The 20,686-nt window shown below is 39.0% G+C and overlaps 1 protein-coding gene and 1 pseudogene across 8 annotated transcripts in view; both read right to left on the bottom strand.

Annotated features, from left to right (window-relative positions):
• The window catches only part of DYM (dymeclin), a 432,063-nt gene that overhangs the window by 211,782 nt on the left and 199,595 nt on the right, over positions 1-20,686 (bottom strand). The window lies entirely within an intron of this gene.
• Positions 11,596-12,214, bottom strand: LOC105709023 (large ribosomal subunit protein eL15-like; annotated as a pseudogene).

Here is a 20,686-nt window from a genome sequence, read left to right as displayed (position 1 = left end):
CTTTGTAGGCACATAGATGAATCTGGAAACCATCATTCTCAGCAAACTGACATAAGGACAGAAAACCAAACACCACACATTCTCACTCATAGGTAGGCGCTGAACAATGAGGACACAGGGAGGGGAACATCACACAATGGGGTCTGGTGGGGGATTGCAGGCTAGGGGAGGGATAGCAGGGAGTGAGGAGGTTGGGGAAGGATAACATTGGGAGAAATACCTAATTTGTGGGGCGGGTGATGGAGGTAGCAAACCACCACGGCAAGTGTATACCTATGTAACAATCCTGTAAGATCTGCACATTTACCCCAGAAATTAAAGTATAATAAAAAAAATTTTTTAATTAAAAAAAATTCTAATTAGCCAGGTGCGGTGGCTCATGCCTGTAATCCCAGCACTTTGGGAGGCCACAGTGGGCAGATCACGAGGTCAGGAGATCGAAAGCATCCTGGCCAACATGGTGAAACCCCATCTCTACTAAAATACAAAAAAATTAGCCGGGCATGGTGGCGCACACCTGTAGTCCCAGCTACTCAGGAGGCTGAGGCAGGGGAACTGCTTGAACCCGGGCGGTGGAGGATGCAGTAAGCTGAGATCACGTCATTGCACTCCAGCCTGAGTGACAGAGTGAGACTCCATCTCAAAAAAAAATTCTAATTAGTACATTAGGTGAGATTTGACAGAATAATGCATCCATAAAATTCTTAGAGACAGCTGAAAACGGAAAATCACAGAACAAAGAAAAGTTGTTTAAAAATATCATGGCAACTGGGCACGGTGGCTGACGCCTGTAATCCCAGCACTTTGGTAGATCGAGTCCAAGAGTTCGAGACCAGCCTGGCCAAATGATGACTCTCTAAGAATACAAAAAATTAGCCGGGCGTGGTAGTGCGCGTCTATAGTGCCAGCTTCTTGGGAGGCTGGGCACGAGAATCCCTTGAATTTGGGAGGTGGAGGTTCCAGTGAACCGAGATGGTGCCACTGCACTTCAGCCTGGGCATAGCGGAGCGAGCATCATGGAGAATTGTACAGACATCATAGCTACTTTAAAATTCCCAAAGAAATAAACTGGAAGGAAAACACAACAATTAGTAATATGAGAAAATTTCTTGAGAAGAAAAAAAAACATTCAAAGTTCCAAGAAAAAATCATGAAAAACAATCAAAACATTCTCGTAAGATTAATGAATTCGCAGTATATGGAAGTTCCACTGGCTTCCAGACAGAAGGAACATGTTATTACCAATGGAAAGAGAAGCAGACTAACCTTAGAGTTCCCATCTTGAACTTTACACATCTGAAGGATAGCACAACAATGTCTCAAAATTTTTTAGGGAAGACATTATAATTCTAGAATACTACGTCTTGAGAAGCTACCACATAAGTATGTGGCAAAATAAACTCACCATGAACCACCCACGTACCATTTCTGGGAAAAAAAAAAAAAACCCACCACCACCACCACCACCACACATGTAAGTATTCAGCTACCCCTCCTCACCACAGTAACAGCAGGACAAATCCAGGAGAATTCAAGAGAAGGAGAATATGGAATACAAACAGCAACAAACACAACAGTCATCCATGAAATCAGAAAAACAGAATTAAGTCTAAATAATATAGTTGTAACTTAGTTTTTCTAAAAGAGAATTAAAATAGATAATTCCCTAGCAAGTCTAACAAAAAAAAAAATTCCAAAAAATATTAGGAATGGGAAGGGAGATAAAAAGAATAAAATTACAAAGGAATACCACGCTCAATTTCATGTCAATATATTTGAGAGTACAAGGATATACAGGTGACTTTCCTACACATATTATCACTCGGTTTATCTCTCTGGCAAGCCCCACATCACCCAGCATCCCCCATATAAATACATCCACAACTGCATTCTCCACTCAGAGGCTGGCATATAACAAATACACGCTACATGGTGGTTAGATATTATTTAGAATTGAAAAGTAAAAAATATAAAAGTTTGGCATGGTGGCTCACACCTGTAATCCCAGCATTTTGGGAAGCCAAGGGGAGAGGCTGGTCACCTGAGGTCAGGAGTTTGATATCAGCCTGGTCAACATGGTGAAACCCCATCTCTGCTAAAAATTAGCTGAGTGTGGTGGCACAGACCTGTAGTCCCAGCTACTTGGGAGGGTGAGGCAGGAGAATCGCTTGAACTAGGGAGGCAGAGGTTGTAGTGACTACACTCTAGCCTGGACGAAAGAACAAGACTCCATCTCAAAAATAAATATATATGAGTAAAAATTTCAACATTTCCACTTATTTATGACTAACAATGGTCTTAAGTCAAAGAAATAACCTACATATAACAAGTGAAAAAGTGCAAAGCAACAACTTTTATCAGTTGAACTTTTATAAGGGGTGAAGTGCTTATTCCTTCTGATGTACTCTTTACGGCAGTAGTTCTCAATATGCGGTCCTGGGACCAACAGAGATCCCTGAGACCTTTCTAGAGAATTCTCAAAGTCAAAACTACTTTCACAATCATACTAAGACATTATTTTCCACCCTCAATATCCATAAGTGGAGTTTTCTAGAGGCCACACAAGATGTCTTGATAGTGTAACAAATATAGAGCAGATGTGAGAAACTACTTGTCTTGTTAGGGCAATTCATTTGCAAAAATACAAAGCAATGCCACTCTTCTCACTAAGTTTTTGTTTGTGGAAAATAGTAATTCTCATTTAAAAATATTTTATTGGCCAGGTGCAGTGGTGGGTGCCTACAGTCCTGGCTACTTGGCAGGCTGAGGCAGGAGAATTGCTTGAACCTGGGAGGCAGAGGTTGCCCTGAGCCGAGATTGTGCCACTGCACTCCAGCCTGGGTGACAAGGGGAAACTCTGTCTCAAAAAAAAAAAAAAAACTAAAAGGACATACATTTGAATATATTGTTTCTCCTCTCTTTTGGCTCATTTATTTATAAATAAATAAATAAATAAATAAATAATCACAAGCCAACCTCATGTGGAACAGAGGTCATTTGTTCTTGATGTCTGCTTGTGTACATCAATTATACAAATGAATGGAGAAAGCATTTTGAATAAAAGTACTTTTATTCACTTACCATTCAACAGTTTATGAGTTCCACATGGTAAAGTTACAATTTGACTATGCAAATTAGGAATCTAATTTAGCATTTATAGAAAGGTTTGTCTTCTCTTCCTGTGAAAAATATATCATTGTCTAGAAATTCTGGGTAGTATTTTAAGAAAAATTATAAATAATCTGTTATAGAGTTTACATAGCTTCCCATGGGACATTAATGCATAATTAATAGGCAGCATACAGAATTTTTTTTTTTTTCCTGAGAAAGAGTCTTGCTCTGTCACCCAGGCCGGCGTGCAGTGATGTGATACTGGCTCACTGCAACCTCTGGTGCCCGGGTTCAAACAATTCTACTCCCTCAGCCTCTGGAGTACCTGGTATTACAGGTGCGTGCCACCATGCCCAGCTAATTTTTGTATTTTTAGTAGAGATAGGGTTTCAGCATCTTGGCCAGGCTGGTCTTGAACTCCTGACCTTGTGATCTACCCATCTTGGCCTCCCGAAGTGCTACAGTTACAGGCGTGACCCACCACATCCAGTCAGAAAAAATTCTTAGTAATCTGGTTGTAGTCCTATTTATTTGTTCTTATAAAAACAATTCCTCATCATTGTACAGGTGTTCATATGGCTTAAGAGCTGCAGACGGATATCTTGCTTATTTATGTACATATATATAAAATCACTTTAAACTAATTATTGGTTCAATATAACTAATGTAGTTATTAGTTAACATAACTACAGTATAACTAAAATAATAATTAAAATAGCATGCAGAAGGAAACCCCTTGAGGATCTAAAAATGTCTTCCTCCTAAAAAAGCATATGAGAATTATTTCTGATTTAAGTCTTTTCATTTTTTAGTTTTTTGCCCCATGACTTGCTTCTATGGATTATGCCTATTCCATAAGTTATATATGATAGTGTATTATACAGTTAACATCATATAATATCAACTCGTTTAAAAAATTAAATATATAAAGTACAAAAAATAATTCACAACTATACTCCCACAATTCACATTACTGTTAATATTTTTAAAATATATTTCATTTTATTTCCCTATGGAGGAACAACTACTATCTTGAGTTTAACATGTATCCTCTAGACTATTTCAGTTAATCTGCATATATACATATATGTACATACATATATATGTCAAAAACCAGCATTCCTTTGTGTGTTTTCTAGTACACATAAATAGTACCATACATAATGTATTAGAATGAATGGTGTTCCCCAAATCTATGTCATTCAAAACCTGTGAATGTGACCTTATATGGATAGAGGGTTTTTGAAAGTATAATCAAGATGAGACTGCATTAGATTAATGTGGACTCTAGGTCAGTATGACTGCTGGTGTCATACTGAGGAAGAGAGACACAGGGACAGACAGCTCCGGAGAGAAGGCTGTGATGACAGTAGCAGAGACTGGAGTGATGCAGCTGGCAAGCCAAAGGACACCAAGTATTGCCTGCAATCACCAGAAGCTAGGGCGACACAAGACAGGGTCTTCCCCTAGAGCCTTCAGAGAGAGCACAGCCCTGCTGACATCTTGACTTTGGACTTTCAGGCTCCAGAACACAATAAATTTCTGTCGTTAGGAGTCACCTAGCTGTGGTACTCAGACAACTTTGGAAGACACCAAGTATCTTTCATTTACATCAGCAGTACTCAGTAACTGTGGTGCTCAGTTACAGTAGCTCTAAGAAACTAACACATCTGGTTTGATTGCATCTTACTTTTTTCACTATGTTTTTGTAACCCTCCTATATTGATACATATAAGAAGAATATTCACCAGCTATGCTGTCTGATAGTACTAGTTATTTTTAAAAATGGAATACTCAATACTAGTTGGTAAATAGCTGTTGCTGCAAGCCACTCCCCCAGGTAATATATGGCAGAGAACAAAGGACTATGGTCCACATCCATTCTTACTAGCTGGTGTCAGTGCCATCCACCCTAGTTAAATCATTTGAATATCACCTCTATATCCAAGTCGACTTCATTCCATGTAACTACTCTAGAGTACCATATTAGTAGGCCACATTTAAAAAAAATCCACTCCTCTATTAATGGTAATTTAGGTTATTTCCAGTTGTTTTCCTATTTAAAACAATGTTACAATTCAGATCACTATTCTAAATCTCACTATATGAAAGTCAGAGAAAAAGAAAGAATTCCTTACTCTCCATATTCTAACTATCCTCAGACATTTACCTAAGTTCAGGTATCACACAGATTTTGAAAGCAAAAATACCTGCACATGACTTCATAAGTACATATGTAGGAAGCAGAATCACCAAATCATTGAGCATCTTCTTTTAAAAATAAATGTATAGTTACTGTTAGCTATGTTAACATACTGAAAAGCACAGAGCAGCAGTGTGCAACATAGTGGCACCAGCCACAACTGGATATTTACATTACAATTTAATAAAAGTAAAACAGATTCCTCAACCATACTAGCTACATTTCAAGTGTAAGCATAGTGTACAGTGCAGTCATAGAAGACTTCTATCAGGATAGAAAGTTTGATTGATTAGCCTGGTATAGAGATCCCCACTGTATTCATCACCTACATTTATTGAACGTTAATATTCTCGCTTCTAAAGTACCTGACGCCCTCTCATTGTTCTACACTGATAACCTCCCTCTGCAGAGTAAGCCACTATCCTGAAGTTGGATGGACTTGTTTGAGTTTTATTTACTATCAATACATGTAGCTTTATGCATTCATTCTAGTTGCTTCATTTACATTAGCTGCTCTCACATTAATGGAGTTGTATTCAATTTCTAAATATAACTAACAATGCTACAATGAAAATTCTTTCAAATATGTTCTTGGGATCTATGAAGAAGTTCTTCCTAGGACATAAACCCTGAAATGGAACTTCTGAGAGGTGGATTAGTTATTTCTGTGCATAATTTGAGGAATTTGAGAGGACAAATTGCTCTCAAAAGTGGTTCTACCAATTTATACTCCCACTACCAGCATATGAGAGTCCTTTTTCTCCATATCCTCACCAATTCTTTTTTCTTTCATCAATCCCATAATAATAAAAGCATCACCAACTCTTGATACACCAGATTTTGTTATTTTTGCTACTCTGATTGGCACAGAATATTTCAGTTGCTTTACATGGCATGATCCTGATGAAGTATCAGGTTGAACGACCTTTATGAATGATTATCGTTCAGGGTCTCTATTCTGTTTTTCTATTATTTTGCCCATTTTTCTATGGAATACTTTGTGTTAGGTATAACCATGTCTATACAAAAAGCAATAAATGCGTCACATCTCTAGGCATGAAAATAGGTACAAACTGTGAAATCACAATTTTAAAGTTTTGCCTTAGAAGAGTAGTACATTGAACAAACAGACTAGAGAATAAACTTAATATCCTCAAAGTCTACCACACCTCTATAATCTGGAGACAGAATAGAAGCACATGACTTATCTAGCAAGTAAAAACTAGGAGCTATACTAAAGAAGTGACTGTGTCTTAAAATTCATTGAACTGTTACCACAGGTATGAGAGGTGGTACATGAATTAGTAATACCAAATATACTAATCTCAAGCCCATATGGGAGTGGACAACGTAGATACAGTCCTTTACACAATCTCACTAAACAATATATGTGCTATAAATTGCAGGCTGTCCAATGGTAATGTGGTTAAAAAAAAAAAAATGCTTCTATGAGCCCAACCACACAAGTCACAGGTGTACTGGGGTCTATGACTGATGATAAAGGAGAAAACCCTACAGCAGGGTCAAGAGGCACATGCTTGACTGAATCCTGCCTTACCTTGCAGCAGTCCCTTGGAAAAACTAACAAAATCCTGAAAATTCTGATGACAATTCTCAAATCTAGAGAGAGAAACAAGTTTGGTAAGTTTATTTATTTGTTTCTTCTTCCAACTAAATAGCGCAAAGAGGTGTGGGAGAGAAAGTGAAAACCTTCGGACATTTTCAAACATGAGAAAGTGAATAAAACAACCACAGAAATATTCTGTGAATCACTGAAAACAAAAGCCAGACATATAGAAGAAGATGAATATAAATAAAGAACTCAGGAATAGAGAAACTACGGTAAACGGGCTGATAGTAGACAATACATTCAACAAAACCAGTATTAGGTAATTTTGGCAATCTGAGTAACAAAACAGAATGGAAATGTTATAAATTTTGAATAACCTAAAAAAACAATTAGCCAGGTGTGGTAGCACTTGCCTGTAATCCCAGCTACTCGGGAGGCTGAGGCATGAGAATTGGGTAAACTGGGGAGGTGGAGGTTGCAGTGAGCCAAAATTGTGCCACTGCACTCCAGCCTGGGCAACAGAGTGAGACTCTGTCTCAAAAATCAATCAATCAATCAATCAATATAACAAAAAAGTGGAAGAAAGAGATGAAAAGAAGTGTGGAATTAATAATGTCCTCATGTTTCTCATTAAGAAATACACTGATTCTCTCTATAGCTGCAACATGGATTTAAAATAACTAAAAATGATTCTAACATCTTAGCTTTCCAAAATCTCTTTTCTTCACCATATAAGAATATTTTAAAATATATTTATATAATGAAGGCCTGGCATGGTGGCTCATGCCTGTAATCACAGAACTTTGGGAGGCTGAGGTAGGCAAATCATTTGAGCCCGGGAGTTTGAGGCCAGCATGGGCAACATGGCAAAACCTATCTCCACAGAAACAAAAATTAGCCGGGTGTGGTGGCATGTGCCTGCAGTCCCAGCTACTCAGGAGGTGGAGGTGGGAAGATCACCTGAACCCAGGAAATTGAGGCTACAGTGAGCAGTGATTGTGCCACCGCACTCCAGCCTGGGTGCCAAGAGTGAGACTCTGTCTCAACTTTAAAAAAATAAAGAAGAAGAAAATTTTCTGAAAATGATGTTCACCTAATGTTAATAGTTCTAATTTCTAGTTAATGAATGAGTATACATCATTTACACTAAAACAGTAGAATAATTTGGCTTAAGCCAAGGTATTAGCATCTTAGGTGGTAATAATAAAGTTTAATTTTAATGTTTTTTCAGATTCTTAAAAATAATTACTGTTAAATAAATTGTTGTTCTTTCTAGCATTACTCTCCTGTGCTGCCTATTGTCCAAAGTCTGAAAAACATTTTCATACATGTTGCTTACAATGGAAAAGCAGAAGGATGTAAAATCAAAGGTCTAAGCTTCTACCTTAAGAAGTTTTGAGGAAAAAAAAAAAGCAGGTTGAGGCTCAAGTGAGGAAGAGAAAGGAAATAATAAAGAGCAGAAATAATTGAAATAGAAAACAAAAAAGAGAGGAAAAACTCAATGGAATCAACAGTTCTTAAAAGTGTTTTTCTTAACTTTTAAAAAAGTTTGAAAGATGAAGAGATAGACACATGATCAGCATGAAGAATGAGGGGTAATATCTCTATGGCTAGTACAGACATTAAAAAGTAATTTTTTTTAAAAGTAGTAAGGGTGTATTTATTACCTTAAAAGAAATGTACAAATTCCTCAGAAAACACAAAGTCCAAAACTTAACCAGACTGTATATGAAGTTACATTTAAAAACATATCATGTCCAAGTGCAGTTTATCCCTGAATGCAAAGTTGATTTGATACTCAACAAACAATAGTTTAATTAACTACATTAACAAACTAGAATATAAAAAGCAAATGATCCAGAATAAAGAATTCTTACAACTCAATAATACGCCTAGTTTTTAAAAGGGGAAATGGCTATTCAAGAGCAAGATGAGGGAAACACTTCTGTGATGATAGAAATGTTCTATGCCTTTAAAAGTATCAATATCAGGCTGGGCATGGTGGCTCACACCTGCAATCTTGGCACTTTGGGAGGTCAAGGCAGGTGGATCACTTGAGGTCAAGAGTTCAAAACCAGCCTGGTGAAACATCCCTGTCTTTACTAAAAACACAAAAATTAGCCAGGCATGGTGGCGTGTGCCCGTAGTCCCAGCTACCTGGGAGGCTGAGCATCAGAAGCGCTTGAACCCAGGAGGCAGAGGTCGCAGTGAGCTGAGATGGCACCACTGCACTCTGGCCTGGCCGACAAAGCAAGACTGCGTCTCGAACAAACAAACAAAAGTTTCAAATATCTTGGCTGTGATACTGTACTACAGTTTTACAATGATAGTTGCCACTGGGAAAAACTAGTTTAAGGGTATATGAGGTCTCTCATTTTTCTTAAAACTGCCTGTGAATGTACAATTATTTCAAAATAAAAAGGATAATTTAAAACAATGGCAAAAAAATTCATAAGCACATAAAAAGCACATTAAGTTTTCTGTATCACTGGGTATCAGGAAATGCAAATTCCAATCAAAATGAGATAACAATATGTATTTCATAGGCAATTAGGTTATGATTCGATGTAGAGAAACTTGGTAAAACATTTGAACATACTCTTTTCTACTATTACATATGGAAAGGGAAGGAATCAAAATAAATGGAGATCAACAAGAAAGTCAGATTCTAGAGAAAAAGAACAAGTGTTTCAATATTTGAAGTTGAAATGTCATCTAAAATATCCTGAAATCCTATGGAACTGAACTTGAATGTGAACTGAACTTCCTCTATCCTATCAACCCCGTTTTGGCAGTCAGTGAAGTTTAATTTTAATGCAAAATTCTCTGCCAACTTGAAAGTGTTTTAATTATAGAATATAACAAGGATATAGAAAATAGCACAATAAAAAGTATACTCGCACATGAATTATGCCAAAATTAACATTTTTGTCATGTTTGCTGCAAACTTTTTTGGGTGGTTACTTCTTGTTCTGATTATTTTGTTATTGCTGCTGCTGGAGCAAATAAAACTTTACAGACCTTAGTGAACCCCCACTGTGCACCCATTTGCATTTCCTTGTCTTACTCTGATACAGCCGGTACTCTGATTGTTTTACTTTCCATGTTCTAAGCATTTTCAAGATCGTAAGCAAGGCTGTGATGAGCATTAATGGGAATGACTTCTCCATGTAAACATGTGAGAGTCTTCCTAGTGAACCTTAAAGTGAAATTGCAGATTTGTGGGGTAAATACAGCTTCAGTTTTACTAGTATCTCTTAAATACACACCTGTCTTATGATCCAGCACTTTTTTTTTTAAGTTTAATAGACATTTATTCCTTTAGTTGAACAAACTCTACACAATCAAAATGTATGACTTAAGATCTTTTCTTTTTTTGAGAAGAAATTTAGGTCTCAAGAACTTTTATGAACTTGCTATGAGTACTTGGAAATTAATTAACTGAGCCTTGTGAAACCCCTAGAGAAGACAGGAGAAAACTGGTTCAGAGAAATGAGCATTTAAATTATATCAGCAAAGTCAAAATTCAGAATTGAGCAATTCTTTGTCTACATTTCCTTTTCACTCAAATTTACCTTGGAAAACAGTAGCCTAGTCTCCTGGAAGACATGATGCAAACAGAGATGCAACAGGGTGGTATACTTACTGTGAAAGTGGGCGCATAAGTGATGGCCCCACCTTGGGGAATGGTAAGAATTTTTAGGGTAGTTTGGCCAGAAACAAGAGAAATAACTGTAGAAAACACATACAGTTGGAAACCATGCACATATACGACTTTTTCTATAGCCTATGGGAGTGGGAAGAGTGGGTAACCCAAGATGTTTTTAAGACTGACTAGACGAAGAATAAGGTATTTATAGTCAACTACTTTCCCCACTAATGTGACTGAAGGGATTCATAATGATCACAAACTAGTGTTACAGTTAAGTATTTTAAGGTTGACTTCTAAGCTCACACTTGAAACGTATTTATCTAATGGACACTGGCTCACCAGATTCCCCCGCTGGCACTGATTGCTAGCTTACCAACATTAAAACTAATAATTTTATCTAACATTCAATTTCAAAACATACCAGTGTTAATAGCACTACCACTGATCATTGAATGCCATGAAGCCAAGGCACTGAACCAGGAGCTTTCACCTTTTACGTGAACTTAAAATGGTACTGTGGAGACTGAGGCAATTTTATTCAGGCTAACCTAGATTTGTGCCCGTAATTTTCTAAATATAATCATGACATAGTTAAGATGTCCTCCTCCCACACTACAATTTCTAAAGCAAAGCCCAATTTAAAAAGTCTGTACCTGCCAAACTAAAAAAAACCCAGCCACTTGAAAGTAAACCAGCAGGGCATTGCCATCACCCCAATAAAGCTGCGGGTTTCATCACATGCACCAGACAAATCTACAGGGCTAGTTTCAGTATTTCTCGTTTAAAAAACTTATTTTAAGCCTATTATACCACACAGTATGTTTTATACACTGACATATAACTTCCCAATAAGATAAAGCAAACACAAAAAAGTTTATCTTATTGGAAACAAGATACACCATCACTTACTGTCTTCAAACATTATTGCACTTTAACTTTCTTAATTGGACAAAGCATTCATGAAACAATCTGCAGACTAGTTTTAACAGAAAAATAACACTTGTAAGCAGACATGACTGTCCTAAATTGTTTATTATGTACTAATTTTACAAACTTCACTTATATTAGTGGTAATGGTGGACCTGGAGAGTATTGCACCTTCTACAAGCTGCCCAGCAAGAACCACCAATAGCGTGGTGGAACTTATGGCCCTTTCCAAGGCTGCGGCTCTTTTGGCCTACAGATGTCAGCCCACTCATCTCCTTGTGCTTGTGGACTGGTTTGGTGATCCATTGGGTGTCAAGATTTCTTCTGAAAGCTTTATGGAATGGATCAATAAGAATAACCTCAAAAAGTTTATATGTGGCATCTTCACCAACCCAGTAAGAATTCAGGACTCTTAGAGTCCCACAGTGGCATCCAGCTTGCTCCTCTGCAACAGGCTGAAGGCTTTGAGCAAACTTTAGCTGGTTAACACCATGACGGACAGGGTTGCCGTAAGATGCACCTTAAGAACTGGGCGTTTTGGGCCACCATGGCAAACACGAATCCTATATATAACATAACCTTGCTTGGCCTTGTAGCCCAGTTGGCGTGCTTTATCAGGCCAGTTGGGGCAGTGAGCCCTGTGGAGAGCAGAGAGCTGGCAGTACTGCCAGCAGCCAACCCACAGAGGAAAGCACATGGCATCAGATTGTTTCTTCCTCCATAGCTCCTGGATGTACTTGCATGCACCCATCTTGGCTTACCTGATGGCTGTTGCCAGATGGAAAGGGATCCAGCAATTCTATTACTACTTCTATACAAGAGAAATGAGTGTATTTGTCCATGAAAATACAATTTGAAATGTACACAGCTTTATTAAAAATAGCATAAAACTGAAAAAAAAAGAATGCCCACAACAAAATAATGGATATGTATATACTGTGGCATATTCATACAAAAGAATAGCACATAACAATATAGAAGAACACGCTAATGATGCAATAACATAAATGAATCTCACCAACACTATTCTGAACAAAAGAAACCAATATAAGAAAATGCACAGTAATTTTTAAAAAGGCAAAACCTAATCTATTGTGAGGAAAGTCAGGATAACAACTCTGGTTGGGTTGGGGTATTGATCAGGAAAGAGCATAAGGGCATCATCTATTATACTAGAAATATTCAATATCTTGATCTGGGTGGTAACACAAATATAGAATGTAAATTTCACTAGTTTTCCTTTAAAATTTGTGTGCTTTTCATGCATATTATACTTCAATTTTAAAATGTTTTTAAAAATCATACTCGTTTTAATTCCTTATTAAAAGTTATATTTAAAAAGTTGAGTAAATCAATGAAAATATTATTTCTCATAGTATTTTACAAACAAGAACCAAGAAATGCCTATGTTCGCACCAAAAGGTCAGGCTACAAAAACAAAAATGAATTCATGGGACTATATTAAACTAAAAGCTCTGCACAGCAAAGGAAATAATCAGCAAAATGAAAAGGCAGTCTCTGAATTGATATAAAATATTTGCAAACCATGTATCTGATAAAGAGCTAATATCTAAAATATATAAAGAACTCACACAACTCAACAGCAGAAAAACAAATAACCCCATTAAAAAATGGGCAAAGGATCCGAATAGACATTCTTCCAAAAGATACATAAATATGGTCAACAAGTATACAAAAATGTGCTCAAAATCGCTAATTATCAGGGAAATGCAAATCACAACCATCACACCAGTGCGATGGTTATTATGAAAAAGACGAGATAACAAGTACAGGAGGGGGTGCAGGAAATGGAACCCTTGCACACTGTTAATGGAAATGCAGATTTGAGCCACCACAGTGAGACAATATATAGATTATTAAAGAAATTAAAAACAGAACTAAAGTATCATCTCACAATTCCTCTTCTGGGCGTAAGGAAAATGAAATCACCACCTCATAACGATAGCTGCACTCCCAAGTTCACTGGAGCACTATTCAGAATATCCAAGACATGGACAAAGCCAGAGAGTCCATCAACAGACAAATGGATAAAGAAAACGTACGTACAGTCATTTGCCACATAACCGTTTCGGTCAATGCCAGACTATATATACAAAGATGTTCCCAGATGATTACAACAAAATTCCTATCACCTAGATGTTGTAGCCATTGTAGCACAACACACTATTCATGTGTTTGTGGTGACTTTATCAAGTAAAAAAGTTCCAGTAAGCCAAAGGTAACTGATTATTAAAGAAAAACATTTTCTACAAATGTAGTGTAGCCGATATGTCCAGTATTTATAAAGTCTACAGTAGTGTACAGTAATGCCCTGGTCCCTCACATTTACTCACCACTCACTCGTTGATACAATCAGTACCACTTCCAGTTCCATTCATGGATGTGCCCTATACAGGTGTGCCTTTTAAAATCTTTTATACTGTATTTTTCCAGTAGCTTTTCTATGATTAGATAAACAAATACTTACCATTGTGTTACAACTGCTTACAGTATACAGTAACAATGCTGTACTGGTTCGTGGCGAGGAGCAACAGGCTACACCACACAGCCTAGTTGTGTAGTAGGCTACACTATCTTGGCTGTGTAAGCACACCCTATGTTGTTCGCAAAATGATAAAACCGCCTAACAATGCATTTCTCACAATGCTTCCCAATTGTTAAGTAGTGCGTAGTTGTATAAACAAAGGATTGTTCAGCCTTAAAAAAGGAGACCTTGACATTTGGCACAACACAGGTAAACCTGGAGGAGATTATTCTAAGTGAAATAAACCAAAGAAAAAAAATACTTCGGAGATTGATCCAAGATGGCCACGTAGGAGGAACTCTGGATTGCAGCTCCGAGAGAAGGCGCAGAGGGTGAGTGGACGCCACATTTCCAGACAGATTTTTACTGCCCACAGACCAGGAGATTCACAGGAGGAGGAGCCCCACGGGTCGCCAGCGCCACTGGTTTGAGCAGCGTGGCCGCTCGGCCTACGCCCTGGGGCAGGGAGCAGCGGCTCCTTATGCAGAACGAGAGAGTCTGAGTCCCCTCTCAGCCAGCAAGGGGAGCTGAAGCAGGAAGTCAAGCCAGGAGACTCCCGGGCAAGGGCGCGTCATGATCTCAGAGCCGCTGCTTCGGCTGACACAGCGGGACACAGGGCAGCGGATTTTTACTGCCCACAGACCAGGAGATTCACAGGAGGAGGAGCCCCACGGGTCGCCAGTGCCGCTGGTTTGAGCGGCGCGGCCGCTCGGCCTATGCCGTGGGGCGGGGAGCAGCGGCTCCTTATGCAGAGAGAGAGAGAGTCTGAGTCCCCTCTGAGCCAGCAAGGGGAGCTGAGGCAGGGAGTCTAGCCAAGAGATTCCCGGGCAAAGAGGGCGCCACCGGAAACACGGCTGAACCCGGGACGGTCCAGCTCTGTGGAGGAGGGGCGTACCCCACCGGGAAACACCCTGCAGTTCCCAGGGCAATTTGCTGTAACCAAGACAACCCGCCACTACAGAGATTATGTCACTACAGGGGCAGGCCAGCATAGCGGAAGCAGTTTTAACTACACCCATATAAACAGGACTGCAGGGAAGTCCACACGGAAGCTAGGCGGAGCCCATAGCAGCTCAGCGAAGCCTCTGCAGGCTGAGTGTGACTAGGCTGCCACCTTGTGGGCAGGGAAAACAGCAGCAAGAGAGCTGAAAATCATAAAGCCCTAACTCCCTGGGACAGAACACCTGGCGAGAAGAAAAGGGAGTTTATGAGTTCAGCTACTGCAGACTTAAAATTACCAAAATCAGAAAGACAGCAACTACAAAGTCGATAGGTGGATAAATCCACAAAGATGGGAAGAAACCAGCACAAAAAGGATGAAAACACCCAAAACCAGAACACCTCTCCTCCTACAAGGGAGCACAACACCTCACCAGCAAGGGAACAAGACTGGATGGAGAATGAGTGTGATGAAATGACAGAATCAGCTTTCAGAAAGTGGATAATAAGAAACTTCCGTGAGCTAAAAGAACATGTTCTAACCCAATGCAAAGAAACTAAGAACCTTGAAAAAAGATTTGACGAAATGTTAACGAGAATGGACAACTTAGAGAGGAATATGAGTGAATTGATGGAGCTGAAAAACACAACACGAGAACTTCGTAAAGCATGCACAAGTTTCAACAGCCGAATTGACCAAGCAGAAGAAAGGATATCACAGGTTGAAGATCAACTCAATGAAATAAAACTAGAAGGCAAGATTAGAGAAAACAGGGTAAAAACGAATGAACAGAGTCAACAAGAAATATGGGACTATGTGAAAAGACCTAATCTACGTTTGATAGGTGTACCCGAATGTGACGAAGAGAATGCATCCAAGCTGGAAAATACTCTTCAGGATATTATCCAGGAAAACTTCCCCAACCTAGCAAGGCAGGCCAATATTCAAGTCCAGGAAATACAGAGAACACCACAAAGATATTCCTCTAGAAGAGCAACCCCAAGGCACATAATCATCAGATTCACCAGGGTTGAAATGAAGGAGAAAATACTAAGGGCAGCCAGAGAGAAAGGTCGGGTTACCCACAAAGGGAAGCCCATCAGACTCACAGCAGATCTCTCAGCAGAAACCCTACAGGCCAGAAGAGAGTGGGGGCCGATATTCAACATCCTTAAAGAAAAGAACTTTCAACCCAGAATTTCATATCCAGCTAAACTAAGCTTCATAAGTGAAGGAAAAATAAAATCCTTTGTCAACAAGCAAGTACTCAGAGATTTCATCACCACCAGACCAGCTTTACAAGAGCTCCTGAAGGAGGCACTGCACATAGAAAAGAACAACCAGTACCAGCCACTCCAAAAACGCACGAAATGATAAAGAGCATCAACACAATGAAGAATCTGCATCAACCAACGGGAAAAACAGCCAGCTAGCATCAAAATGACAGGATCAAATTCACACATAACAATATTAACCCAAAATGAAAACGGACTAAATGCCCCAATCAAAAGACACAGACTGGCAAATTGGATAAAAAGCCAAAACCCATCAGTGTGCTGTATCCAGGAAACCCACCTCACATGCAAGGATACACAAAGGCTCAAAATAAAGGGATGGAGGAAGATTTACCAAGCAAATGGAGAGCAAAAAAAAGCAGGAGTTGCAATTCTCATCTCCGATAAAATAGACTTTAAAGGAACAAAGATCAAAAGAGACAAAGAAGGACATTACATAATGGTAAAAGGATCAATGCAACAAGAAGAGCTAACGTTCCTAAATATATATGCACCTAATACAGGAGCACCCAAATACATAAGGCAAGTTCTTAAAGACTTACAAAGAGACCTAGACTCCCACACAATAATAGTGGGAGATTTCAACACACTATTGTCAATATTAGACAGATCAACAAGACAGAAAATTAACAAGGATATCCAGGACTTGAACTCAGACCTGGAACAAGCAAACCTAATAAACATTTACAGAACTCTCCACCCCAAATCCACAGAATATACATTCTTCTCAGCACCACATCACACCTACTCTAAAATTGACCACATAATTGGAAGTAAATCACTCCTCAGCGAATGCAAAAGAATGGAAACCGTAACAAACAGTCTCTCAGACCACAGTGCAATCAAGTTAGAACTCAGAATTCAGAAACCAACCCAGAACCGCACAGCTTCATGGAAAATGAACAACTTTCTCCTGAATGTAGACTGGATAAACAATGAAATGAAGGCAGAAATAAAGTATTCTTCGAAACCAACGAGAATGAAGACACCACATACCAGAATCTCTGGGACACATTTAAAGCAGTCTCTATAGGAAAATATATAGCAATAGGTGCCCACATGAGAAGAAAGGAGAGATCTAAAATTGACACCCTATCGTCAAAATTGAAAGAGCTAGAGGAGCAAGATCAAAAAAACTCAAAACCTAGCAGAAGACAAGAAATAACTAAGATCAAAGCAGAATTGAAGGAGATAGAGACATGAAAAACCCTTCAAAAAATCAATAAATCCAGGAGCTGGTTCTTTGAAAAGATCAACAAAATAGACAGATCACTAGCCAGACTAATAAAAAAGAAAAGAGAGAATAACCAAATAGATGCAATAAAAAATGATAAAGGGGATATCACCACAGATTACACAGAAATTCAAAGCATCATCAGAGATTATTACAAACAACTCTATGCACATAAACTAGAAAACCGGGAAGAAATGGATAAATTCCTGGACAGTAGCCTCCTCCCAAGCCTAAACCAGGAAGCAGTCGAAACCCTGAATAGACCAATAACAAGGTCTGAAGTCGAGGCAGCAATTAAGAGCCTACCACCCAAAAAAAGCCCAGGTCCAGATGGGTTCACAGCCGAATTCTACCAGACATACAAAGAGAAACTGGTACCATTCCTTCTGAAACTATGCCAAATAATCCAAAAAGAGGGAATCTTTCCCAAATCTTTTTATGAAACCAACATCATCCTGATACCAAAACCTGGCAGAGACTCAACAAGAAAAGAAAACTGCAGGCCAATATCCATGATGAACATAGATGCAAAAATCTTCAATAAAATACTGGCAAACCGATTACAACAGCACATCAAAAAGCTTATCCACCATGATCAAGTAGGATTCATCCCGGGGATGCAAGGCTGGTTCAATATACGCAAGTCTATAAATGTAATTCACCACATAAACAGAACCAAAGACAAAACCACATGATTATCTCCATAGATGCAGAGAAGGCCTTCGACAAAATTCAACAGCCCTTTATGCTAAAAACTCTCAATAAAGTAGGTATCGACGGAACGTATCTCAAAATAATAAAAGCTATTTACGACAAACCAACAGCCAATATCATACTGAATAGGCAAAAACTGGAAGTATTCCCTTTGAAATCGGGCACTAGACAAGGATGCCCTCTCTCACCACTCCTATTCAATATAGTACTGGAAGTTCTAGCCAGAGCAATCAGGCAAGAAAAAGAAATAAAGGGTATTCGATTAGGAAAGGAGGAAGTCAAGTTGTCTCTATTTGCAGACGACATGATTGTATATCTAGAAGACCCCATCATCTCAGCCCAAAATCTCCTGAAACTGATAAGCAACTTCAGCAAAGTCTCAGGATACAAAATCAATGTGCAAAAATCACAAGCATTCCTATACACCAATAACAGACTTAAAGAGAGCCAAATCAAGAACGAACTGCCATTCACAATTGCTACAAAGAGAATAAAAGACCTAGGAATACAACTAACAAGGAACGTTAAGGACCTCTTCAAGGAGAACTACAAACCACTGCTCAACGAAATAAGAGAGGACACAAACAGATGGAGAAACATTCCATGTTCATGGTTAGGAAGAATTAATATCGTGAAAATGGCCATACTGTCCAAAGTAATTTACAGAGTCAACGCTATCCCCATCAAGCTACCAATGACCTTCTTCACAGAACTGGAAAAAAACACCTTAAACTTCATATGGAACCAAAAGAGAGCCCACATAGCTAAGTCAATTCTAAGCAAAAAGAACAAAGCGGGAGGCATCACACTACCAGACATCAAACTCTACTACAAGGCTACGGTAATCAAAACAGCACGGTACTGGTACCAAAACAGAGATATAGATCAATGGAACAGAACAGAGGCCTCGGAGGCGACACAACATATCTACAACCACCCGATCTTTGACAAACCTGATAAAAACAAGCAATGGGGAAAGGATTCCCTGTTCAATAAGTGGTGTTGGGAAAACTGGCTAACCATATGCAGAAAGCAGAAACTCGACCCCTTCCTGACTCCTTACACTAAAATTGACTCCAGATGGATTAAAGACTTAAACATACGACCTAACACCATAAAAACACTAGAAGAAAACCTAGGCAAAACCATTCAGGACATAGGCGTAGGCAAGGACTTCATGACCAAAACACCAAAAGCATCGGCAACAAAAGCAAAAATAGACAAATGGGACCTAATCAAACTCCACAGCTTCTGCACGGCAAAAGAAACAGTCAATAGAGTGAATCGGCAACCAACAGAATGGGAAAAAATTTTTGCAGCCTACCCGTCTGACAAAGGGCTGATATCCAGAATATACAACGAACTAAAAAAGATTTACAAGAAAAAAACAAACAAGCCCATTCAAAAATGGGTGAAGAATATGAACAGATACTTTACAAAAGAAGACATACATGAGGCCAACAAACATATGAAAAAATGCTCATCATCACTGGTCATTAGGGAAATGCAAATCAAAACTACATTGAGATACCATCTCACGCCAGTTAGAATGGCGATCATTAAAAAATCTGGAGACAACAGATGCTGGAGAGGACGTGGAGAAACAGGAACACTTTTACACTGTTGGTGGGAGTGTAAATTAGTTCAACCATTGTGGAAGACAGTGTGGCGATTCCTCAAGGACCTAGAAATAGAAATTCCATTTGACCCAGCAATCTCATTACTGGGCATATATCCAAAGGATTATAAATCGTTCTACTATAAGGACACATGCACACGAATGTTCATTGCAGCACAGTTTACAATAGCAAAGACCTGGAACCAACCCAAATGCCCATCGATGATAGACTGGACAGGAGAAATGTTGCACATATACAACATGGAATATTATGCAGCTATTAAAAACGAGGAGTTCGCGTCCTTTGTAGGGACATGGATGAACCTGGAAACCATCATTCTCAGCAAACTGACACAAGAACACAAAATCAAACACCACATGTTCTCACTCATAGGTGGGTGTTGAACAAGGAGAACACATGGACACAGGGAGGGGAGCACTATACACGGGGGTCTGTTTATGGGGAGTGGGGGGGACAGTGGGGGGGTGGGGAGTTGGGAGGGACGGCATGGGGAGAAATGCCAGATATAGGTGAAGGGGAGGAAGGCAGCAAAGCACACTGCCACGTATGCACCTATGCAACAACCTTGCATGTTTTTCACATGTACCCCAAAACCTAAAATGCAATAAAAAAAAATACTTCACGATCTCACATATATGAGAATATCTTTTTAAAAAGTCAAATACACAGAGATAGAGGATATTACAATGGGAACCAGGGGGTGGAGATGGGGAAATGGGGAGATATGGGTCAAAGTTGCAGATACGTAAGATGAAGTCTAGAGATCTAATGTATAATATGAGGACTACAGTTAATGATATTGTATTCAGAATTTTTGCCAAAGGAGAGTATCATTGCTCTTGCCACACCAATAAA

Source organism: Aotus nancymaae, unplaced genomic scaffold (assembly GCF_030222135.1).
Source record: "Aotus nancymaae isolate 86718 unplaced genomic scaffold, 86718_ANA_hifiasm-v0.15.2.pri h1tg000020l, whole genome shotgun sequence".
Taxonomy (NCBI): Eukaryota; Metazoa; Chordata; class Mammalia; order Primates; family Aotidae; genus Aotus; species Aotus nancymaae.
This window is presented reverse-complemented; position numbering and strand designations above follow the sequence as displayed.